General features: G+C 47.9%; 1 non-coding gene and 4 pseudogenes across 1 annotated transcript; 3 read left to right on the top strand and 2 right to left on the bottom strand.

The window, feature by feature from the left end:
* Nucleotides 1–4,159: 4,159 nt before the first annotated feature.
* LOC143801356 (U2 spliceosomal RNA) lies at nt 4,160–4,337 on the bottom strand (annotated as a pseudogene).
* A 1,331-nt stretch (nt 4,338–5,668) lies between these two features.
* On the bottom strand, nt 5,669–5,894 carry LOC143801344 (U2 spliceosomal RNA; annotated as a pseudogene).
* Nucleotides 5,895–7,787: 1,893 nt separating this feature from the next.
* Nucleotides 7,788–8,013, top strand: LOC143801354 (U2 spliceosomal RNA; annotated as a pseudogene).
* A 1,380-nt stretch (nt 8,014–9,393) lies between these two features.
* On the top strand, nt 9,394–9,587 carry LOC143801330 (U2 spliceosomal RNA). Its single transcript, XR_013220917.1, has one exon. It is a non-coding gene; the product is annotated as a U2 spliceosomal RNA (small nuclear RNA).
* Nucleotides 9,588–21,553: 11,966 nt separating this feature from the next.
* Nucleotides 21,554–21,729, top strand: LOC143801349 (U2 spliceosomal RNA; annotated as a pseudogene).
* The last annotated feature ends 314 nt before the right edge of the window (nt 21,730–22,043 follow it).

The raw sequence follows: 22,043 nt of genomic DNA, 5'->3' as shown, positions 1-22,043 counted from the left end.
ACACTCTACACTCTACAATCTACACTCTACACCCTACACCATACACTCTACACACCACACTCTACACCATACACCTTACACTTTACACTCTACTCCGTACACTCTACACTCTACACCCTACACTCTACACCCTACATTCTACACTCTACACCCTACATTCTACACTCTAAATCCTACACTCTACACCCTACACTCTACACTCTACATCCTACACTCTACACTCAACACCCTACACTCTACACTCTACACTCTACACTCTACACCCTACACAATACACTCTACACCCTACACTCTACACAATACGCTCTACACCCTACTCTCTACATCCTACACTCTATACCCTACACTCTACACTCTACGCCCTACACTCTACACTATACACCCTACACACTACATTATACACACTACACCCTATACCCTACACTCTACACCCTACACTCTACATCCTACACTTTACACTCTACACCCTACACTCTACACCCTTCACTCTACACCATACACTCTACACTCTAAACTCTAAACTCTACATCCTACACTCTACATCCTGCACTCTACACTCTACATCCTACACCCTACACCCTGCACTCTACACTATACACTCTACACCCTACACTCTTCACCATACACTCTACACTCTAAACTCTAAACTCTACATCCTACACTCTACATCCTGCACTCTACACTCTACATCCTACACCCTACACCCTGCACTCTACACTATACACTCTACACCCTACACTCTACACTGTACACTCTACACCCTACAATCTACACCCTACACTCTACACCCTACATGCCACTCTCTAAATACTGCAATCTACACTCTACACTCTACACTCTACACCCTACACAATACACTCTACACCCTACACCCTACACTCTACACAATACGCTCTACACCCTACTCTCTACATCCTACACTCTTTGCCCTACACTCTACACTCTACGCCCTACACTCTACACTATACACCCTACACACTACATTATACACACTACACCCTATACCCTACACTCTACACCCTACACTCTACATCCTACACTTTACACTCTACAGCCTACACTCTACACCCTACACTCTACATCATACACTCTACACTCTAAACTCTAAACTCTACATCCTACACTCTACATCCTGCACTCTACACTCTACATCCTACACCCTACACCCTGCACTCTACGTTATACACTCTACACCCTACACTCTACATTGTACACTCTACACCCTACAATCTACACCCTACACTCTATACCCTACATGCCACTCTCTAAATACTGCAATCTACACTCTACACTCTACACCCTACACTCTACACCCTACACCATACACTCTACACTCTACACCCTACACTCTACACTCTACACCCTACAATCTACACTCTACATTCTACACTCTACACCCTACACTCTACACCCTACACTCTACACTCTACAATCTACACTCTACACCCTACACCATATACTCTACACACTACACTCTACACCATACACCCTACACTTTACACTCTACACCGTACACTCTACACTCTACACCTTACACTCTACACCCTACACTCTACACTCTACACCCTACATTCTACACTCTAAATCCTACACTCTACACCCTACACTCTACACTCTACATCCTACACTCTACACTCAACACCCTACACTCTACACCCTACACCCTACACCCTACACCGTACATTCTACACCCTACACTCTACACCCTACACCTTACACTCTACAGTCTACACCCTACACTCTTTACCATACACTCTACACTCTACACCCTACAACCTACACGGTACACTCTACACTCTACACCCTATACACTCTACACCCTACACTCTACACCATACACTCTACACCCTACTCTCTGCATCCTACACTCTACACTCTACACCCTACACTCTACACCCTACACTCTACACCCTACACTCTACACGCTACACCCTACACTCTACACCCTACACTTTACACCCTACACCCTACACTCTACATTCTACATCCTACTTCCTACACCCCACACTCTACACTCTACACCCTACACTCTGCACCCTACACTATACACTCTACACCCTACACCCTACACTCTACACCCTACACTCTACACCCTACACTTTTCCCCCAACACCCTACTCTCTTCACCCTACACTCTACACCCTACACTCTACACCCTATACTCTACATCCTACACTCTACACTCTACACCCTACACTCTACACTCTACACTCTACATTCTACACCCCACACTCTAAACCCTACACTCTACACTCTACAACCTACACTATACACTCTACACTTTACATCCTACACCCTACACCCTACACTCTCCACTCTACACTCTACACCCTACACCCTACACTCTACATCCTACACTCTACGCTCTACACTCTACACCCTACACTCTACACCCTACACTCTACACTCTACACCCTACACTGTACACCCTATACACTCTACACCCTACACTCTACACCCTACACTCTACACGCTACACACTACACTCTACACCCTACACTCTACGCTCTACACCCTACACTCTACACCCTACACTCTACACTCTACATCCTACTCCCTACATGCCACACTCTACACTCTACACCCTACACTCTACACCCTACACTCTACACCCTACACTTTTCCCCCAACACCCTACTCTCTTCATTCTACACTATACACCCTACACTCTACACCCTATACTCTACAGCCTACACTCTACATTCTACACCCTACACCCTATACTCTACACCCTACACTCTACATTCAACACTCCACACTTTAAACCCTACACTCTACACTCTACAACCTACACCATACACTCTACACTTTACATCCTACACCGTACACTCTACACACTACACTCTACACCCTACACTCTACACCCTACACTCTACACTCTACACCCTACACATTATACCCTAAACTCTACACCCTATACTGTACACTCTACACCCTACACCCTACACGCTACATCCTACACTCTACACCCTACTCCCTACACCCTACACTCTACACTCTACAATCTACACCCTACACTCGACACTCTACACGCTACACTCTACACTCTAAATCCTACACTCTACACCCTACAACCTACACTCTACACCCTGCAATCTACACTCTACACCCTGCTCCCTACACTCTACACCCTACACTCTACACCCTACACCATACACTCTACACCCTACACTCTACACCCTACACCCTACATGGTACACTCTACACCCTACACTCTACACCCTACACTCTACACCCTACACCCTACACTCTACACTCTACACCCTACACTCTACACTCTACACCCTTCACTCCACACCCTACCCTCTACACTTTACATCATACACCATACACCCTACACTCTACACCCTAGGGTGTAGAGTGTAGAGTGTAGGATGTATAGTGCAGAGTGTAGAGTGTAGGGTGTAGGGTGTAGAGTGTAGTGTGCAGAGAGTTGTGTGTAGAGTATAGGGTGTAGGGTGTAGATTGTAGGGTGTAGAGAGTAGAGTGTAGGATGTAGAGTGTAGGGTGTAAAGTGTAGGGTGTAGGGTGCAGAGTGTAGAGTGTAGGGTGTAGTGTGTACACCCTAGACTCTAAACTGTAGGGTACACTCTACAGTGTAGGGTGCAGAGTGTAGGGCGTAGAGTTTATAGGGTGTAGAGTGTCGAGTGTAGGGTGTAGGGTGTAGGGTGTAGAGTGTATGGTAAAGAGTGTAGGGTGTAGAGTGTAGGGTGTAGGTTGCATGGCGTATTGTGTACAGTGTAGAATGTAGAGTGTAGGGTGTAGGGTGTAGAGTGTAGGACGTAGGGTGTAGAGTGTAGGGTGGAGAGTGTAGGGTGTAGAGTGTAGGATTTAGAGTGTAGGGTGTAGGGTGTAGGGTGTACAGCGTAGAGTGTAGGGTGTAGAGTGTAGTGTGTAGAGTGTAGGGTGTAGGATTTAGAGTGTAGAGTGTAGGGTGTAGTGTGTAGAGTGTAGGGTGTAGAGTGTAGGGTGTAGAGTGTAGAGTGTAGGTTGTAGAGTGTAGAGTGTTGGATTTAGAGTGTAGGGTGTAGAGTGTAGGGTGTAGAATGTAGAGTGTTTGGTGTAGGGTGTAGAGCATAGGGTGTAGAGTGTAGAGTGTAGATTATAGCACAACTTGTGCTGATTTCAATTCAATCTGTATTTGGAAGCCGGATCAGAGAAGGAGTGCAGTGTTCCCAGAGATACCGCAATAACGGCTCAATGCGTGGAGTGGACAGAGCAAGCTCTTTTTCCATCTCCCTGTTCTAAAAATCCATTTACTATATGGTCCCCAATAGGAGACGTATCAGATATTAAACTGATAAGAACAGGTGCTACACTTGAACTTGAGTGGAGGCGGCGGGTGGCGACGACGACGATTTCAGCCAAAAGGCAGAGCAGCGACAACCAGATATGGTTAAGCACATTCACCACACCAAGGCCTGACACTGATCCTTGATCCTAACCAAAAGGCCGAGAAGCAATAACCAGAAATTGATTCACACTTGTGCCGCACCAAGGCCTAACACTGTTACCCTTTGGGGAGATGGAGCAAAAGATTGCCCTGAGGAGGACATTTTAGCAAACCGGACACCTTCACAATGACAGTTTTGCTGTTTATTCAAGCTGTGAGCCACTGGTTTTTAATCTGCATAACCCCACCTATTGTAACCCTCCCCCTTTGTTCCAAGCCTTTGTTCCAATGTGCACTATTGAGTGCCAGGAAGAGGTGTGCGAGAGGGAAAATCAAAAAACAAACAAGCGAGCAGCTGTCTTCCCTTAGCTCTCCTGATGCCGGGTACAGACCCTGCTGCCTACCTATCACCATGCTGCCCGCCGCTGCTCCAGCAGCAGACTGAAGATAACTGCCACCGCACTGCTTTTTATAGGCCAAGGGCCCATTGTGACACGTGAGGGTTCCAGCCCATTGTGACACGTGAGGGTTCCAGACCATGGCCAAGGGCCCATTGTGACACGTGAGGGTTCCAGACCATGGCCAAGGGCCCATTGTGACACGTGAGGGTTCCAGACCATGGCCAAGGGCTCATTGTGACATGTGAGGGTTCCAGACCATGGCCAAGGGCCCATTGTGACACGTGAGGATTCCGCGCACAGATTCTATCTAATGCAGGCAGCGCACCTGGTTGCTAGAAAGCATTAGAATACTCACACAGGTGTAGATAGGCAGCATATTCAAGGTCAGCACAGACACAATTTTTCCTTTCTTTAAATACATATACACCAAATATAAAAGTCAGTGGTCCACGAGAGGGAGACAATGTTTTACAAAAGAAATCATGCTGTCACAAATGTGGTATGTATGGCAGAACTACTCATGGGTTACTTAAATTAAAGCACTAAGTACTGATAGCAAGGGGCCTAACTTTGTAGATGGTCTATTTGCAACACTGTAACAAAGGCCAAACACATGTCCACATCTTCACACGCCGGTTGCAACCAGTAAAGAGAGATTGATTGATAGATTTCATATTGAACGCAATACAATGCTTGACATGCATAAGGGCAAACAGTGCGCACAAAAAATGTTGCAATTGGTCAAGTTAAATCAAGCAAAATGCATTTGGCATCTGAAATGTGCAACTTTGATCCTGAAAAGAATTCACAGAATGGGTTATAGCACAACTTGTGCTGATTTCAATTCAATCTGTATTTGGAAGCCGGATCAGAGAAGGAGTGCAATGTTCCCGGAGATACCGCAATAACGGCTCAATGCGTGGAGTGGACAGAGCAAGCTCTTTTTCCATCTCCCTGTTCTAAAAATCCATTTACTATATGGTCCCCAAATAGGAGACATATCAGATATTAAACTGGTAAGAACAGGTGCTACACTTGAACTTGAGTGGTGGCGGCGGGTGGCAACGACGACGATTTCAGCCAAAAGGCAGAGCAGCGATAACCAGATATGGTTAAGCACATTCACCACACCGAGGCCTGACACTGATCCTTAAACCTAACCAAAAGGCCGAGAAGCAATAACCAGAAATCATTTCACACTTGTGCCGCACCAAGGCCTAACGCTGTTACCCTTTGGGGAGATGGAGCAAAAGATTGCCCTGAGGAGGACATTTTAGCAAACCGGACACCTTCACAATGACAGTTCTGCTGTTTGTTCAAGCTGTGAGCCACTGGTTTTTAATCTGCATAACCCCACCTATTGTAACCCTCCCCCTTTGTTCCAAGCCTTTGTTCCAATGTGCAATACTGAGTGCCAGGAAGAGGTGTGCGAGAGGGAAAATAAAAAAACAAACAAGCGAGCAGCTGTCTTCCCTTAGCTCTCCTGATGCCCGGTACAGACCCTGCTGCCTATCTATCACCATGATGCCTGCCGCTGCTCCAGCAGCAGACTGAAGATAACTGCCACCGCACTGCTTTTTATAGGCCAAGGGCCCATTGTGACATGTGAGGGTTCCAGCCCATTGTGACACGTGAGGGTTCCAGACCATGGCCAAGAGCCCATTGTGACACGTGAGTGTTCCAGACCATGGCCAAGGTCCCATTGTGACACGTGAGGGTTCCAGACCATGGCCAAGGGCCCATTGTGACACCTGAGGGTTCCAGACCATGGCCAAGGGCCCATTGTGACACGTGAGGGTTCCAGATCATGGCCAAGGGCCCATTGTGACATGTGAGGATTCCGCGCACAGATTCTATCTAATGCTGGCAGCGCACCTGGTTGCTAGAAAGCATTAGAATACTCACACAGGTGTAGATAGGCAGCATATTCAAGATCAGCACAGACACAATTTTTCCTTTCTTTAAATACATATACACCAAATTTAAAAGTCAGTGGTCCACGAGAGGGAGACAGTGTTTTACAAAAGAAATCATGCTGTCACAAATGTGGTATGTACGGCAGAACTACTCATGGGTTTCTTAAATTAAAGCACTAAGTACTGATAGCAAGGGGACTAACTTTGTAGATGGTCTATTTGCAACACTGTAACAAAGGCCAAACACATGTCCACATCTTCACACGCCGGTTGCAACCAGTAAAAAGAGATTGATTGATTGATAGATTTCATACTGAACGCAATACAATGCTTGACATGCATGAGGGCAAACAATGCACTCAGAAAATGTTGCAATTGGTCAAGTTAACTGTGTGAGTATTCTAATGCTTTCTAGCAACCAGGTGCGCTGCCTGCATTAGATAGAATCTGTGCGTGGAATCCTCACGTGTCACAATGGGCCCTTGGCCATGGTCTGGAACCCTCACGTGTCACAATGGGCCCTTGGCCATGGTCTGGAACCCTCATGTGTCACAATGGGCTGGAACCCTCACGTGTCACAATGGGCCCTTGGCCTATAAAAAGCAGTGCGGTGGCAGTTATCTTCAGTCTGCTGCTGGAGCAGGGGCGGGCAGCATGGTGATAGGTGGGCAGCAGGGTCTGTACCCGACATCAGGAGAGCTAAGGGAAGACAGCTGCTCGCTTGTTTGTTTTTTGATTTTCCCTCTCGCACACCTCTTCCTGGCACTCAGTAGTGCACATTGGAACAAAGGCTTGGAACAAAGGGGGAGGCTTACAATAGGTGGGGTTATGCAGATTAAAAACCAGTGGCTCACAGCTTGAACAAACAGCAAAACTGTCATTGTGAAGGTGTCCGGTTTGCTAAAATGTCCTCCTCAGGGCAATCTTTTGCTCCATCTCCCCAAAGGGTAACAGTGTTAGGCCTTGGTGCGGCACAAGTGTGAAACGATTTCTGGTTATTGCTTCTCGGCCTTTTGGTTAGGATCAAGGATCAGTGTCAGGCCTTGGTGTGGTGAATGTGCTTAACCATATATGGTTATCGCTGCTCTGCCTTTTGGCTGAAATCGTCGTCGTCGCCACCCGCCGCCACCACTCAAGTTCAAGTGTAGCACCTGTTCTTATCAGTTTAATATCTGATACGTCTCCTATATGGGGACCATATAGTAAATGGATTTTTAGAACAGGGAGATGGAAAAAGAGCTTGCTCTGTCCACTCCACGCATTGAGACGTTATTGCGGTATCTCCGGGAACACTGCACTCCTTCTCTGATCCGGCTTCCAAATACAGATTGAATTGAAATCAGCACAAGTTGTGCTATGACCCATTCTGTGAATTCTTTTCAGGATCAAAGTTGCACATTTCAGATGCCAAATGCATTTTGCTTGATTTAACTTGACCAATTGCAACATTTTCTGTGCGCATTGTTTGCCCTTATGCATGTCAATCATTGTATTGCCTTCAATATGAAATCTATCAATCAATCAATCTCTCTTTACTGGTTGCAACCGGCGTGTGAAGATGTGGACATGTGTTTGGCCTTTGTTACAGTGTTGCAAATAGACCATCTACAAAGTTAGGCCCCTTGCTATCAGTACTTAGTGCTTTAATTTAAGTAACCCATGAGTAGTTCTGCCATACATACCACATTTGTGACAGCATGATTTCTTTTGTAAAACATTGTCTCCCTCTCGTGGACCACTGACTTTTAAATTTGGTGTATATGTATTTAAAGAAAGGAAAAATTGTGTCTGTGCTGATCTTGAATATGCTGCCTATCTACACCTGTGTGAGTATTCTAATGCTTTCTAGCAATCAGGTGCGCGGCCTGCATTAGATAGAATCTGTGCGCGGAATCCTCACGTGTCACAATGGGCCCTTGGCCATGGTCTGGAACCCTCACGTGTCACAATGGGCCCTTGGCCATGGTCTGGAACCCTCACGTGTCATAATGGGCCCTTGGCCAATGTCTGGAACCCTTACGTGTCACAATGGGCCATTGGCCATGGTCTGGAACCTTCACGTGTCACAATGGGCCCTTAACCATGGTCCGGAACCCTCACGTGTCACAATGGGCTGGAACCCTCACGTGTCACAATGGGCTGGAACCCTCACGTGTCACAATGGGCCCTTGGCCTATAAAAAGCAGTGCGGTGGCAGTTATCTTCAGTCTGCTGCTGGAGAAGCTGCGGGCAGCATGGTGATAGGTAGGCAGCAGGGTCTGTACCCAGCATCAGGAGAGCTAAGGGAAGACAGCTGCTCGCTTGTTTGTTTTTTGATTTTCCCTCTCGCACACCTCTTCCTGGCGCTGAGTAGTGCACATTGGAAAAAAAGGCTTGGAACAAAGGGGGAGGGTTACAATAGGTGGGGTTATGCAGATTAAAAACCAGTGGCTCACAGCTTGAACAAACAGCAGAACTGTCATTGTGAAGGTGTCCGGTTTGCTAAAATGTCCTCCTCAGGGCAATCTTTTGCTCCATCTCCCCAAAGGGTAACAGTGTTAGGCCTTGGTGCGGCACAAGTGTGAAGCGATTTCTGGTTATTGCTTCTCGGCCTTTTGGCTAGGATTAAGGATCAGTGTCAGGCCTCGGTGTGGTGAAAGTGCTTAACCATATCTGGTTATCGCTGCTCTGCCTTTTCGCTCAAATCGTCGTCTCCGCCGCCACCACTCAAGATCAAGTGTAGCACCTGTTCTTATCAGTTTAATATCTGAAACGTCCCCTATTTGGGGACCATATATTAAATGGATTTTTAGAACAGGGAGATGGAAAAAGAGCTTGCTCTGTCCACTCCACGCATTGAGCCGTTATTGCGGTATCTCCGGGAACATTGCACTCCTTCTCTGATCCGGCTTTAAAATACAGATTGAATTGAAATCAGCACAAGTTGTGCTATAACCCATTCTGTGAATTCTTTTCAGGATCAAAGTTGCACATTTCAGGTGCCAAATGCATTTTGCTTGATTTAACTTGACCAATTGCAACATTTTCTGTGCGCATTGTTTGCTCTTATGCATGTCAAGGAATGTATTGCGTTCAATATGAAATCTATCAATCAATCAATCAATCTCTCTTTACTGGTTGCAACCGGCGTGTGAAGATGTGGACATGTGTTTGGCCTTTGTTACAGTGTTGCAAATAGACCATCTACAAAGTTAGGCCCCTTGCTATCAGTACTTAGTGCTTTAATTTAAGTAACCCATGAGTAGTTCTGCCATACGTATGCAGCGCCCCAGAGTCCTGGTCGTTGCAGTACTGTGGCTCCGCCACTATGGGGAGCCATGGTGCGTCCGATGGCACTGAAGGAGTTCATCTGATCAGGTATCACAGACACCAATACATTTCACAGCAGGGCCTCCGGGGGGAGCTAAGGGTGCTATTCATTAGGCCACTCCCCACCATAGTGGGTAAACCGGGGGTCAGGCAGGAAGTTAGATCAGAAAGCTGACTGGATTGGACGAAGCAACACCTAGTGGCAGAGGGTGTTGTGGAGGAAGAGACAGTAGGGTCTCTGTCAGGGGTGGGATCCTGACAGAGGCTTGGCATTGAAAAGAACGTAACGGGTCCGCGCCAGCTCCGGGAAGCGGCGGGACCCAAGAAAGGACTAGAAGCGAGATAGATTGTGCTGAGTGAGAAACGAGATCAAGCAATAGGAGAATTCCAGTAGGGGTCGTGCTGTAAGACCGGAGCAACACCCTACTGAGGCGCACTGCTGGTGGCCGGAACGCCGAGGGAGTATTATAACATTCTGCTTCAAGCAATACTCTAAACAGCGGCAGGACAGTCAGTTTAAGGCGGGCTGTCTAACACATATCACCTATGAAGTCTTGGGAGGCAATTGCGGGAGAGGGGCGTCTCTAGGGTCCCGGAAGAACTCCAGGCCTATCCGACAAACGGGTGCCGTTCTAACTGTAACATCAGGAAGGGACGGAAGATTAGAAGAACATCATTTAATCGAGTTGTGAGGGAACTTAAGAAACAGACACAACGGTTGTGGGGTACTTTCCGTAAGCACAGCAGGGAAGGACTACAACACATAGCGCTAAGAAGGAAGGCACCGATTTCCACCTGTGAAGTGAACTCTGGAGGTGCCATTGGACCGGCCGGACTTGCGCAGCCTGGTGAACCGTATTCTGGACTGAGGACTCAGAGATCTCCAGTAAAGAGGTAAAGAGACTGCAACCTGGTGTCCTCGTTATTTACCGCGACCTGCACCTCACAACTGCACCGTTACAACACCACTTATTGCACCGGACGTCCCCCACTGACGGACAGGGCCACGGACCGGGTCTAGCCACCGTGACAACCCCAGAGCAGAGACCCAGAGGCCCGGCTCCGGGTACCCCTCGGCCCTGCGGCGGTGTGGGGGCGCTCCAAACTTGGCGTCACGAACAGGATGTACTTAAGCCTGAAGAATCAGGTCATGTGTGCCTTGGAACTGTGATTTACTGTGCTTGGACTGTATTATGTTACAAAGACTGTGTCCCGACATTCCCCGCCAAAACCGCCGCCATTATAACACTATGTGGCGCGCAGGGAGCATGGGGCGTGTCCTCGTGGGCATAGCTTGGAAGAGTGGCGCGAAAATGGAGCCCGCCCCTCACCGTTATTACTATGTCCAGAGAATATGCCCATCAAGGAGAAGGGCCCGCCTCCTAGTGTGGGATGGTGGAGGAGAGAAAGGCCGCCCTCCGGACGGGGAGGGGCAAGAACTGCTGGAGACCACGAGGAAGAATCCGATTGGCAGCATGGAGCGCGGAAGCCACCCCGGAGAGGGAGAGGAGGCCTGTGCCAGGTTCTACCAATGGGAGCCGGCGGAGTCCTTACCAGGCTGCATCACTAATCAGGAAATCCTCGGGGCGGAGGTGGAGGAGCTGTGCCGGCAGTTCCAGAGTCTGTGCCAGCGAGCAACCATCCCTGGCGAGGAGCCGCACCAGGCAACGCTCTCACCATCGACTACAGAGGAGACCGACACCGGAGATGCGGCAGGAGAAGGTAACGGCGCCGACCCGGACGCGGCGATTGAGGAGCCCCTATTGGTGGATATAGACTCGCCCCCACCACGACCACCCGGACGGGTGTGTAGCCGCATCGAATGCGAGAGGCCCTGGGAAACTCTGCAGACGGCCGATCGCCCCCTACAGCCCATTAAACAACCCACGCAGCTCCAGGGAGAATGGGTAACCTTCAAATGGACCCGCGCGGCCACTACCAATCTGATGGGGTTCCCAGGGGATGCCCAGGAGGAGGGGGAGAGTGTCGAGGTCATCCGTCAGAGGGAATACCGCCAACGGCTGCGGCAGCAAGAAGAGGAGTGGGCCCGCAAGAAGGAGCTCCGACGTCAGGCTGAGCGGGAGAAAGACCTTCAGAAGAAAGCCCAAGTCAGACAGGCTACTGAGGAGAATTGGGGTCCGCAGCGATATGGCGTGGTCAACACCTTCCGGATGCAGGGAGGTTGGGGCTTCATTAAGGAGCCCGGTCTCGCCTTGGAATTGTTTGTAAACCGGCGGGATGTAGAGGCGCACCTCATTGAGGGACACCCAGGCCGGGATCTTTACCCAGGAGACCAGGTTCGGTACACCCGCCACTGGGGGGATAAGGGGTGGTATGCCCTGCATGTGCGCAAATACAAGCCGGAAGTGACAGTACCATCCTCTGATGATTCATCAAGGCCGGCGGTTATTGCCCCGATCTCCCTGTGCGCCAAATGCCTGCGGGCCATCACTCCAAGGAGAACTGTGAGTACCCAGACCCCTATCCAGGGTGCGGACGCCCTCTACGTGGTGGCGGGAGGAGTGCAGTACTCACGGAGACCGCCTCCAGACTTAGAAGAATAAACCTCGATACCCTGGATCTGTAAATAGTTACTGTTCTACTACTTTGTTGCTATACCCGTAAAGGGTTAACTCTTAAAGGGATCCCTTTGTTTACCCGGGATCCCTATTGTTTTTGGTTATTTTTCTATTTTTTCTATGTTATTTAAAAACTGAGAAATCATGAACAGTGCATGATCAGAACTTCTTTGTATATAGTTTGCACCTTATTAAAGGTGCTCCCTACTGGTTTTACTTAAATAAGGACTCTTTGCGAAGATACCGTACTGGAACCTTTGATAAGTATGGACTGGTAGCTTGAGAAGATGTGCTACCTCACAGAGACTTGGTCCTCTCTTAAAGGGGATGTTCATTTGTTATGCTTCGATAGTAATATTGCTTAAGATGAGTAGCAATAATGTCTTGACCAAAGGAAATGATGATAATGTTTATATGGGAAAAGTTATATGTGTTTAACTGGTTAAATGTGAAGAAATATTGATAATGTTCTCTGAAAGGAAAAGTAGAAGGAAGAAATGAGAAAGTTTAATGTTGTGAAAAGAAGATAGTTGATAATGTTGATAAGAAAAGGGGGGGGGGGATAGAAGGTAAACCCTGCGTTCCCCATCGAAAGTTAGTAATGTGTTACTAAGGACAGAAAGTGAACCTGTAAGGGTTAGTGGGTGAGTCCTTATAGGAGCCAAGTAGAGCCGGCTCAGTGTTCTCAAACTGAAAGAAAAGTTATGTTCTATACTGTGTATAGTAGTTGAAAAGGCAGTAGGCCCTGGCTGAACGGGGCGGTCCTGTAACAGAAAGGAGAGGCAGTAGGTCTGGTGCCGATAGGACAGGCGGTCCTGCAGATCCAAAGTAGGAGAATGAAAAAAAAAAAAAAAAAAGTTAAAATACCTTATAATGTGATTATAGGAAGGTCTTTAGTGGATTAAGAGTGTATATCCTTAAAGGCAAAGTTAAATTATTGGTTAATAATGTTTGCACTTAGTAGAATACCCGGTTGGGTAAGAAAAGTTAATTATAGCATGTTGCTATGATATTTTTGCCATGTTTGTAACGTTCAAGTGTCCTTACCTCCCATAAAGGGAAGCCTGTTCAAGTATACTTATTGTTATTACACTCAACAAAATTGTATGTCTTTTTGCTAACTTGTATTGTTGTTTTCTTCCCAGTCCCGGAGTACTGTGTTTAACCAGGGGGGAGTGCAGCGCCCCAGAGTCCTGGTCGTTGCAGTACTGTGGCTCCGCCACTATGGTGAGCCATGGTGCGTCCGATGGCACTGAAGGAGTTCATCTGATCAGGTATCACAGACACCAATACATTTCACAGCAGGGCCTCCGGGGGGAGCTAAGGGTGCTATTCATTAGGCCACTCCCCACCATAGTGGGTAAACCGGGGGTCAGGCAGGAAGTTAGATCAGAAAGCTGACTGGATTGGACGAAGCAACACCTAGTGGCAGAGGGTGTTGTGGAGGAAGAGACAGTAGGGTCTCTGTCAGGGGTGGGATCCTGACAGAGGCTTGGCATTGAAAAGAACGTAACGGGTCCGCGCCAGCTCTGGGAAGCGGCGGGACCCAAGAAAGGACTAGAAGCGAGATAGATTGTGCTGAGTGAGAAACGAGATCAAGCAATAGGAGAATTCCAGTAGGGGTCGTGCTGTAAGACCGGAGCAACACCCTACTGAGGCGCACTGCCGGTGGCCGGAACGCCGAGGGAGTATTATAACATTCTGCTTCAAGCAATACTCTAAACAGCGGCAGGACAGTCAGTTTAAGGCGGGCTGTCTAACACATATCACCTATGAAGTCTTGGGAGGCAATTGCGGGAGAGGGGCGTCTCTAGGGTCCCGGAAGAACTCCAGGCCTATCCGACAAACGGGTGCCGTTCTAACTGTAACATCAGGAAGGGACGGAAGATTAGAAGAACATCATTTAATCGAGTTGTGAGGGAACTTAAGAAACAGAAACAACGGTTGTGGGGTACTTTCCGTAAGCACAGCAGGGAAGGACTACAACACATAGCGCTAAGAAGGAAGGCACCAATTTCCACCTGTGAAGTGAACTCTGGAGGTGCCATTGGACCGGCCGGACTTGCGCAGCCTGGTGAACCGTATTCTGGACTGAGGACTCAGAGATCTCCAGTAAAGAGGTAAAGAGACTGCAACCTGGTGTCTTTGTTATTTACCGCGACCTGCACCTCACAACTGCACCGTTACAACACCACTTATTGCACCGGACGTCCCCCACTGACGGACAGGGCCACGGACCGGGTCTAGCCACCGTGACAACCCCAGAGCAGAGACCCAGAGGCCCGGCTCCAGGTACCCCTCGGCCCTGCGGCGGTGTGGGGGCGCTCCACGTACCACATTTGTGACAGCATGATTTCTTTTGTAAAACATAGTCTCCCTCTCGTGGACCACTGACTTTTAAATTTGGTGTATATGTATTTAAAGAAAGGAAAAATTGTGTCTGTGCTGATCTTGAATATGCTGCCTATCTACACCTGTGTGAGTATTCTAATGCTTTCTAGCAACCTGGTGCGCTGTGTTGTGAATTTACCTTTTGGCTCCCTCTAGTGGCTACTAGTGATTTTACTCTGGGTATGTCTGTCATCCCTTGTATGCTCACCTGGGTCGTTAGGTCAGGGGTGTTGCTATATTAGCTCCCTGGACCTTCAGTTCAATGCCTGGCAACGTTGATATCAGAGCTAATCTGTAGTGCTCTTGTCTACTGATCCTGGTTCCAGCTTGATTAAGCTAAGTCTGCTTTCTTGCTTTTTGCTATTCGTTTTTGTTTGCATTTTTTGTCCAGCTTGTATATAATCTGTATCCTGACCTTGCTGGAAGCTCTAGGGTGGCTGGTGTTCTCCCCCCGGGCCGTTAGACGGTTCGGGGGTTCTTGAATCTCCAGCGTGGATTTTTGATAGGGTTTTTGTTGACCATATAAGTTATCTTACTACATTCTGCTATTAGTAAGTGGGCCTCTCTTTGCTAAACCTAGTTCATCTCTGTGTTTGTCATTTCCTCTTACCTCACCGTTATTATTTGTGGGGGGCTTGTATCCAACTTTTGGGGTCTTTTCTCTGGAGGCAAGAGAGGTCTTTGTTTTCCTCTTCTAGGGGTAGTTAGCTCTCCGGCTGGCGCGAGACATCTAACGACCAACGTAGGCATGTTCCCCGGCTACTTCTAGTGTTGGCGTTAGGAGTAGATATATGGTCAACCCAGTTACCACTGCCCTATGAGCTGGATTTTTGTACTTCGCAGACTTGCTGATATCTCTGAGACCCTCGCCATTGGGGTCATAACAGTTTGCCAGGCCAGTATTAAATGTTAAATGCATTGCAGAAGCGGGATTATAAGAAAGAAAGTTCTGAGTTTTTTTTTTCTCTCTCTCATTTTTTTTTCTTTTCCCCTTTACCTCTGAGTGGCTTGTGATTGCTGCAGACATGAATGTCCAGACCTTGATTACAAGTGTGGACCAGCTTGCTGCTCGTGTGCAGGGCATACAAGATTATGTTACCAGAAATCCTATGTCAGAACCTAAGATACCGATTCCTGAACTGTTTTCCGGAGACCGATTTAAGTTTAGAAATTTCAGGAATAATTGTAAATTGTTTTTGTCCCTGAGACCCTGTTCCTCTGGAGACTCCGCTCAGCAAGTGAAAATTGTTATTTCTTTTTTACGGGGTGACCCTCAGGATTGGGCTTTCTCGCTGGCGCCAGGAGATCCGGCATTGGCTGATATTGATGCGTTTTTTCTGGCGCTCGGTTTGCTTTATGAGGAACCCAATCTTGAGATTCAGGCAGAAAAAGCCTTGCTGGCTATGTCTCAGGGTCAGGACGAGGCTGAAGTGTATTGCCAAAAATTTCGGAAATGGTCTGTGCTGATCCAGTGGAACGAGTGTGCATTGGCTGCAAATTTTAGAAATGGCCTTTCTGAAGCCATTAAGAATGTGATGGTGGGTTTTCCCATTCCCACAGGTCTGAATGATTCCATGGCCCTGGCAATTCAAATTGACCGGCGGTTGCGGGAGCGCAAAACCGCAAATTCCCTCATGGTGTTATCTGAACAGGCACCTGATTTAATGCAATGTGATAGAATCCTGACTAGAAATGAGCAGAAAATTCATAGACGCCAGAATGGCTTGTGTTACTGCTGTGGTGATTCTACACATGTTATCTCAGCATGCTCTAAGCGTCTTACTAAGGTTGTTAGTCCTGTCGCCATTGGTAATTTGCAACCTAAATTTATTCTATCTGTAACTTTGATTTGCTCACTGTCATCGTATCCTGTCATGGCGTTTGTGGATTCAGGTGCTGCCCTGAGTCTTATGGATCTGTCATTTGCCAAGCGCTGCGGTTTTGTTCTGGAGCCATTGGAAAATCCTATCCCTCTTAGGGGTATTGATGCTACGCCATTGGCAGAAAATAAACCGCAGTTTTGGACACGGGTTACCATGTGCATGACTCCTGAGCATCGGGAGGTGATACGTTTTCTTGTTCTGCATAAGATGCATGATTTGGTTGTTTTGGGTTTGCCATGGTTACAGACCCATAATCCAGTCTTGGACTGGAAGGCAATGTCAGTGTCAAGTTGGGGCTGTCATGGAATTCATGGAGATTCCCTGCCCGTGTCTATTGCTACTTCTACGCCTTCGGAAGTTCCGGCGTATTTGTCTGATTATCAGGATGTCTTCAGCGAGTCTAGGTCAAGTGCATTGCCTCCTCATAGGGAATGTGACTGTGCAATAGATTTGATTCCAGGCAGTAAGTTTCCTAAGGGAAGACTGTTTAATCTGTCGGTACCTGAACATACCGCGATGCGTTCATATATCAAGGAGTCTCTGGAGAAGGGGCATATCCGTCCTTCTTCTTCCCCTCTTGGTGCGGGATTCTTTTTTGTGGCCGAAAAGGACGGATCTTTGAGGCCTTGTATTGACTATCGGCTTTTAAATAAGATCACTGTCAAATTTCAGTATCCTTTGCCGCTGTTGTCAGACTTGTTTGCCCGGATTAAAGGTGCCAAGTGGTTCACCAAGATAGACCTTCGTGGTGCGTACAACCTTGTGCGCATTAAGCAAGGAGATGAATGGAAAACCGCATTCAATACGCCCGAAGGTCATTTTGAGTACTTGGTGATGCCATTTGGGCTCTCTAATGCACCTTCAGTTTTTCAGTCCTTTATGCATGACATTTTCCGGAAGTATCTGGATAAATTTTTGATCGTTTATCTGGATGATATTCTGTTTTTTTCTGATGATTGGGACTCGCATGTGGAGCAGGTCAGGATGGTTTTCAAGATTTTGCGTGAAAATTCTTTGTTTGTTAAAGGCTCAAAGTGTCTCTTTGGTGTACAGAAGGTTCCCTTTTTAGGGTTCATTTTTTCCCCTTCTGCTGTGGAGATGGACCCAGTCAAGGTCCGAGCTATTCATGATTGGACTCAACCCTCGTCAGTTAAGAGTCTTCAGAAGTTCTTGGGTTTTGCTAACTTCTACCGTCGTTTTATCGCTAATTTTTCTAGCGTTGTTAAACCGTTGACGGATATGACCAAGAAAGGCTCTGATGTGGCTAACTGGGCTCCTGCTGCCGTGGAGGCTTTCCAGGAGTTGAAACGCCGGTTTACTTCGGCGCCTCTTTTGTGCCAGCCTGACATCTCACTTCCCTTTCAGGTTGAGGTGGATGCTTCGGAGATTGGGGCAGGGGCCGTTTTGTCGCAGAGAGGTCCTGGTTGTTCTACTATGAGACCTTGTGCCTTTTTCTCTAGGAAGTTTTCGCCGGCAGAGCGAAATTATGATGTGGGCAATCGGGAGTTGTTGGCCATGAAGTGGGCATTTGAGGAGTGGCATCATTGGCTCGAGGGTGCTAAGCATCGTGTGGTGGTCTTGACTGATCACAAAAATCTGATGTACCTCGAGTCTGCTAAACGCCTGAATCCTAGACAGGCCCGCTGGTCATTGTTTTTCTCCCGTTTTGACTTTGTGGTCTCGTATTTACCAGGTTCTAAGAATGTGAAGGCCGATGCTCTGTCTAGGAGCTTTGTGCCTGATGCTCCTGGAGTCGCTGAACCTGAGGGTATTCTTAAGGAAGGAGTTATCTTGTCAGCTATTTCTCCAGATCTGCGACGTGTGTTGCAGAGATTTCAGGCTGGTAGGCCTGACTCTTGTCCACCTGACAGATTGTTTGTGCCTGCTAAATGGACCAGCAGAGTCATTTCTGAGGTTCATTCCTCAGTGTTGGCAGGGCACCCGGGAATTTTTGGCACCAGAGATCTGGTGGCCAGGTCCTTTTGGTGGCCTTCCTTGTCAAGGGATGTGCGGTCATTTGTGCAGTCCTGTGGTACTTGTGCTCGAGCTAAGCCTTGCTGTTCTCGTGCCACCGGGTTGCTCTTGCCCTTGCCTGTCCCGAAGAGACCTTGGACACACATCTCTATGGATTTCATTTCGGATCTTCCGGTGTCTAAGGGCATGTCTGTCATCTGGGTGATATGTGATCGTTTCTCCAAGATGGTCCATCTGGTTCCTTTGCCTAAGCTGCCTTCCTTTTCTGATCTGGTTCCTGTGTTCTTCCAGAACGTGGTTCGTTTGCACGGCATTCCTGAGAATATTGTGTCGGACAGAGGATCCCAGTTTGTTTCCAGGTTCTGGCGATCCTTTTGTGGTAGGATGGGCATTGATTTGTCGTTTTCGTCCGCTTTTCATCCACAGACTAACGGACAAACGGAACGAACTAATCAGACTCTGGAGGCGTATTTGAGGTGTTTTGTCTCTTCTGATCAGGATGATTGGGTGACCTTCTTGCCGTTGGCTGAATTTGCCCTTAATAATCGGGCTAGTTCTGCCACCTTGGTTTCGCCATTTTTCTGCAACTCCGGTTTCCATCCTCGTTTTTCCTCGGGACATGTGGAGCCTTCTGACTGTCCTGGAGTGGATTCTGTGGTGGATAGGTTGCAGCGGATCTGGAATCATGTGGTGGACAACTTGAAGTTGTCACAGGAGAAGGCTCAGCGTTTTGCCAACCGCCGCCGCGGTGTGGGTCCCCGACTTCGTGTTGGGGATTTGGTATGGCTGTCTTCTCGATTTGTTCCTATGAAGGTCTCCTCTCCCAAATTTAAGCCTCGATTCATTGGTCCTTACAAGATATTGGAGATCCTTAATCCTGTATCCTTTCGCCTGGATCTTCCGGTGTCATTTGCCATTCACAACGTATTTCATAGGTCCTTGTTGCGGCGGTACGTTGTGCCTGTGGTTCCTTCTGCTGAGCCTCCTGCTCCGGTGTTGGTTGAGGGCGAGTTGGAGTACGTGGTGGAGAAGATCTTAGATTCTCGTCTCTCCAGGCGGAGGCTTCAGTACCTGGTCAAGTGGAAGGGCTATGGTCAGGAGGATAATTCCTGGGTGGTCGCCTCTGATGTGCATGCGGCCGATTTAGTTCGTGCCTTTCACGCCGCTCATCCTGATCGCCCTGGTGGTCTTGGTGAGGGTTCGGTGACCCCTCACTAAGGGGGGGGTACTGTTGTGAATTTACCTTTTGGCTCCCTCTAGTGGCTACTAGTGATTTTACTCTGGGTATGTCTGTCATCCCTTGTATGCTCACCTGGGTCGTTAGGTCAGGGGTGTTGCTATATTAGCTCCCTGGACCTTCAGTTCAATGCCTGGCAACGTTGATATCAGAGCTAATCTGTAGTGCTCTTGTCTACTGATCCTGGTTCCAGCTTGATTAAGCTAAGTCTGCTTTCTTGCTTTTTGCTATTCGTTTTTCTTTGCATTTTTTGTCCAGCTTGTATATAATCTGTATCCTGACCTTGCTGGAAGCTCTAGGGTGGCTGGTGTTCTCCCCCCGGGCCGTTAGACGGTTCGGGGGTTCTTGAATCTCCAGCGTGGATTTTTGATAGGGTTTTTGTTGACCATATAAGTTATCTTACTACATTCTGCTATTAGTAAGTGGGCCTCTCTTTGCTAAACCTAGTTCATCTCTGTGTTTGTCATTTCCTCTTACCTCACCGTTATTATTTGTGGGGGGCTTGTATCCAACTTTTGGGGTCTTTTCTCTGGAGGCAAGAGAGGTCTTTGTTTTCCTCTTCTAGGGGTAGTTAGCTCTCCGGCTGGCGCGAGACATCTAGCGACCAACGTAGGCATGTTCCCCGGCTACTTCTAGTGTTGGCGTTAGGAGTAGATATATGGTCAACCCAGTTACCACTGCCCTATGAGCTGGATTTTTGTACTTCGCAGACTTGCTGATATCTCTGAGACCCTCGCCATTGGGGTCATAACAGCGCTGCCTGCATTAGATAGAATCTGTGCGCGGAATCCTCACGTGTCACAATGGGCCCTTGGCCATGGTCTGGAACCCTCACGTGTCACAATGGGCCCTTGGCCATGGTCTGGAACCCTCACGTGTCACAATGGGCCCTTGGCCATGGTCTGGAACCCTCACGTGTCACAATGGGCCCTTGGCCTATAAAAAGCAGTGCGGTGGCAGTTATCTTCAGTCTGCTGCTGGAGCAGCGGCGGGCAGCATGGTGATAGGTAGGCAGCAGGGTCTGTACCCGACATCAGGAGAGCTAAGGGAAGACAGCTGCTCGCTTGTTTGTTTTTTGATTTTCCCTCTGGCACACCTCTTCCTGGCACTCACTAGTGCACATTGGAACAAAGGCTTGGAACAAAGGGGGAGGGTAACAATAGGTGGGGTTATGCAGATTAAAAACCAGTGGCTCACAGCTTGAACAAACAGCAAAACTGTCATTGTGAAGGTGTCCGGTTTGCTAAAATGTCCTCCTCAGGGCAATCTTTTGCTCCATCTCCCCAAAGGGTAACAGTGTTAGGCCTTGGTGCGGCACACGTGTGAAACGATTTCTGGTTATTGCTTCTCGGCCTTCTGGTTAGGATCAAGGAACAGTGTCAGGCCTTGGTGTGGTGAATGTGCTTAACCATATCTGGTTATCGCTCCTCTGCTTTTTGGCTGAAATCGTCGTCGTCGCCACCCGCCGCCACCACTCAAGTTCAAGTGTAGCACCTGTTCTTATCAGTTTAATATCTGATACGTCTCCTATTTGGGGACCATATAGTAAATGGATTTTTAGAACAGGGAGATGGAAAAAGAGCTTGCTCTGTCCACTCCACGCATTGAGACGTTATTGCGGTATCTCCGGGAACACTGCACTCCTTCTCTGATCCGGCTTCCAAATACAGATTGAATTGAAATCAGCACATGTTGTGCTATAACCCATTCTGTGAATTCTTTTCAGGATCAAAGTTGCACATTTCAGATGCCAAATGCATTTTGCTTGATTTAACTTGACCAATTGCAACATTTTTTGTGCGCACTGTTTGCCCTTATGCATGTCAAGCATTGTATTGCGTTCAATATGAAATCTATCAATCAATCAATCTCTCTTTACTGGTTGCAACCGGCGTGTGAAGATGTGGACATGTGTTTGGCCTTTGTTACAGTGTTGCAAATAGACCATCTACAAAGTTAG

This window comes from Ranitomeya variabilis, chromosome 1 (assembly GCF_051348905.1).
Source record: "Ranitomeya variabilis isolate aRanVar5 chromosome 1, aRanVar5.hap1, whole genome shotgun sequence".
In the NCBI taxonomy this organism is placed as follows: Eukaryota; Metazoa; Chordata; class Amphibia; order Anura; family Dendrobatidae; genus Ranitomeya; species Ranitomeya variabilis.
The sequence above is the reverse complement of the archived record's forward strand: the minus strand, read 5'-3'. Positions and strand labels throughout refer to the sequence as shown.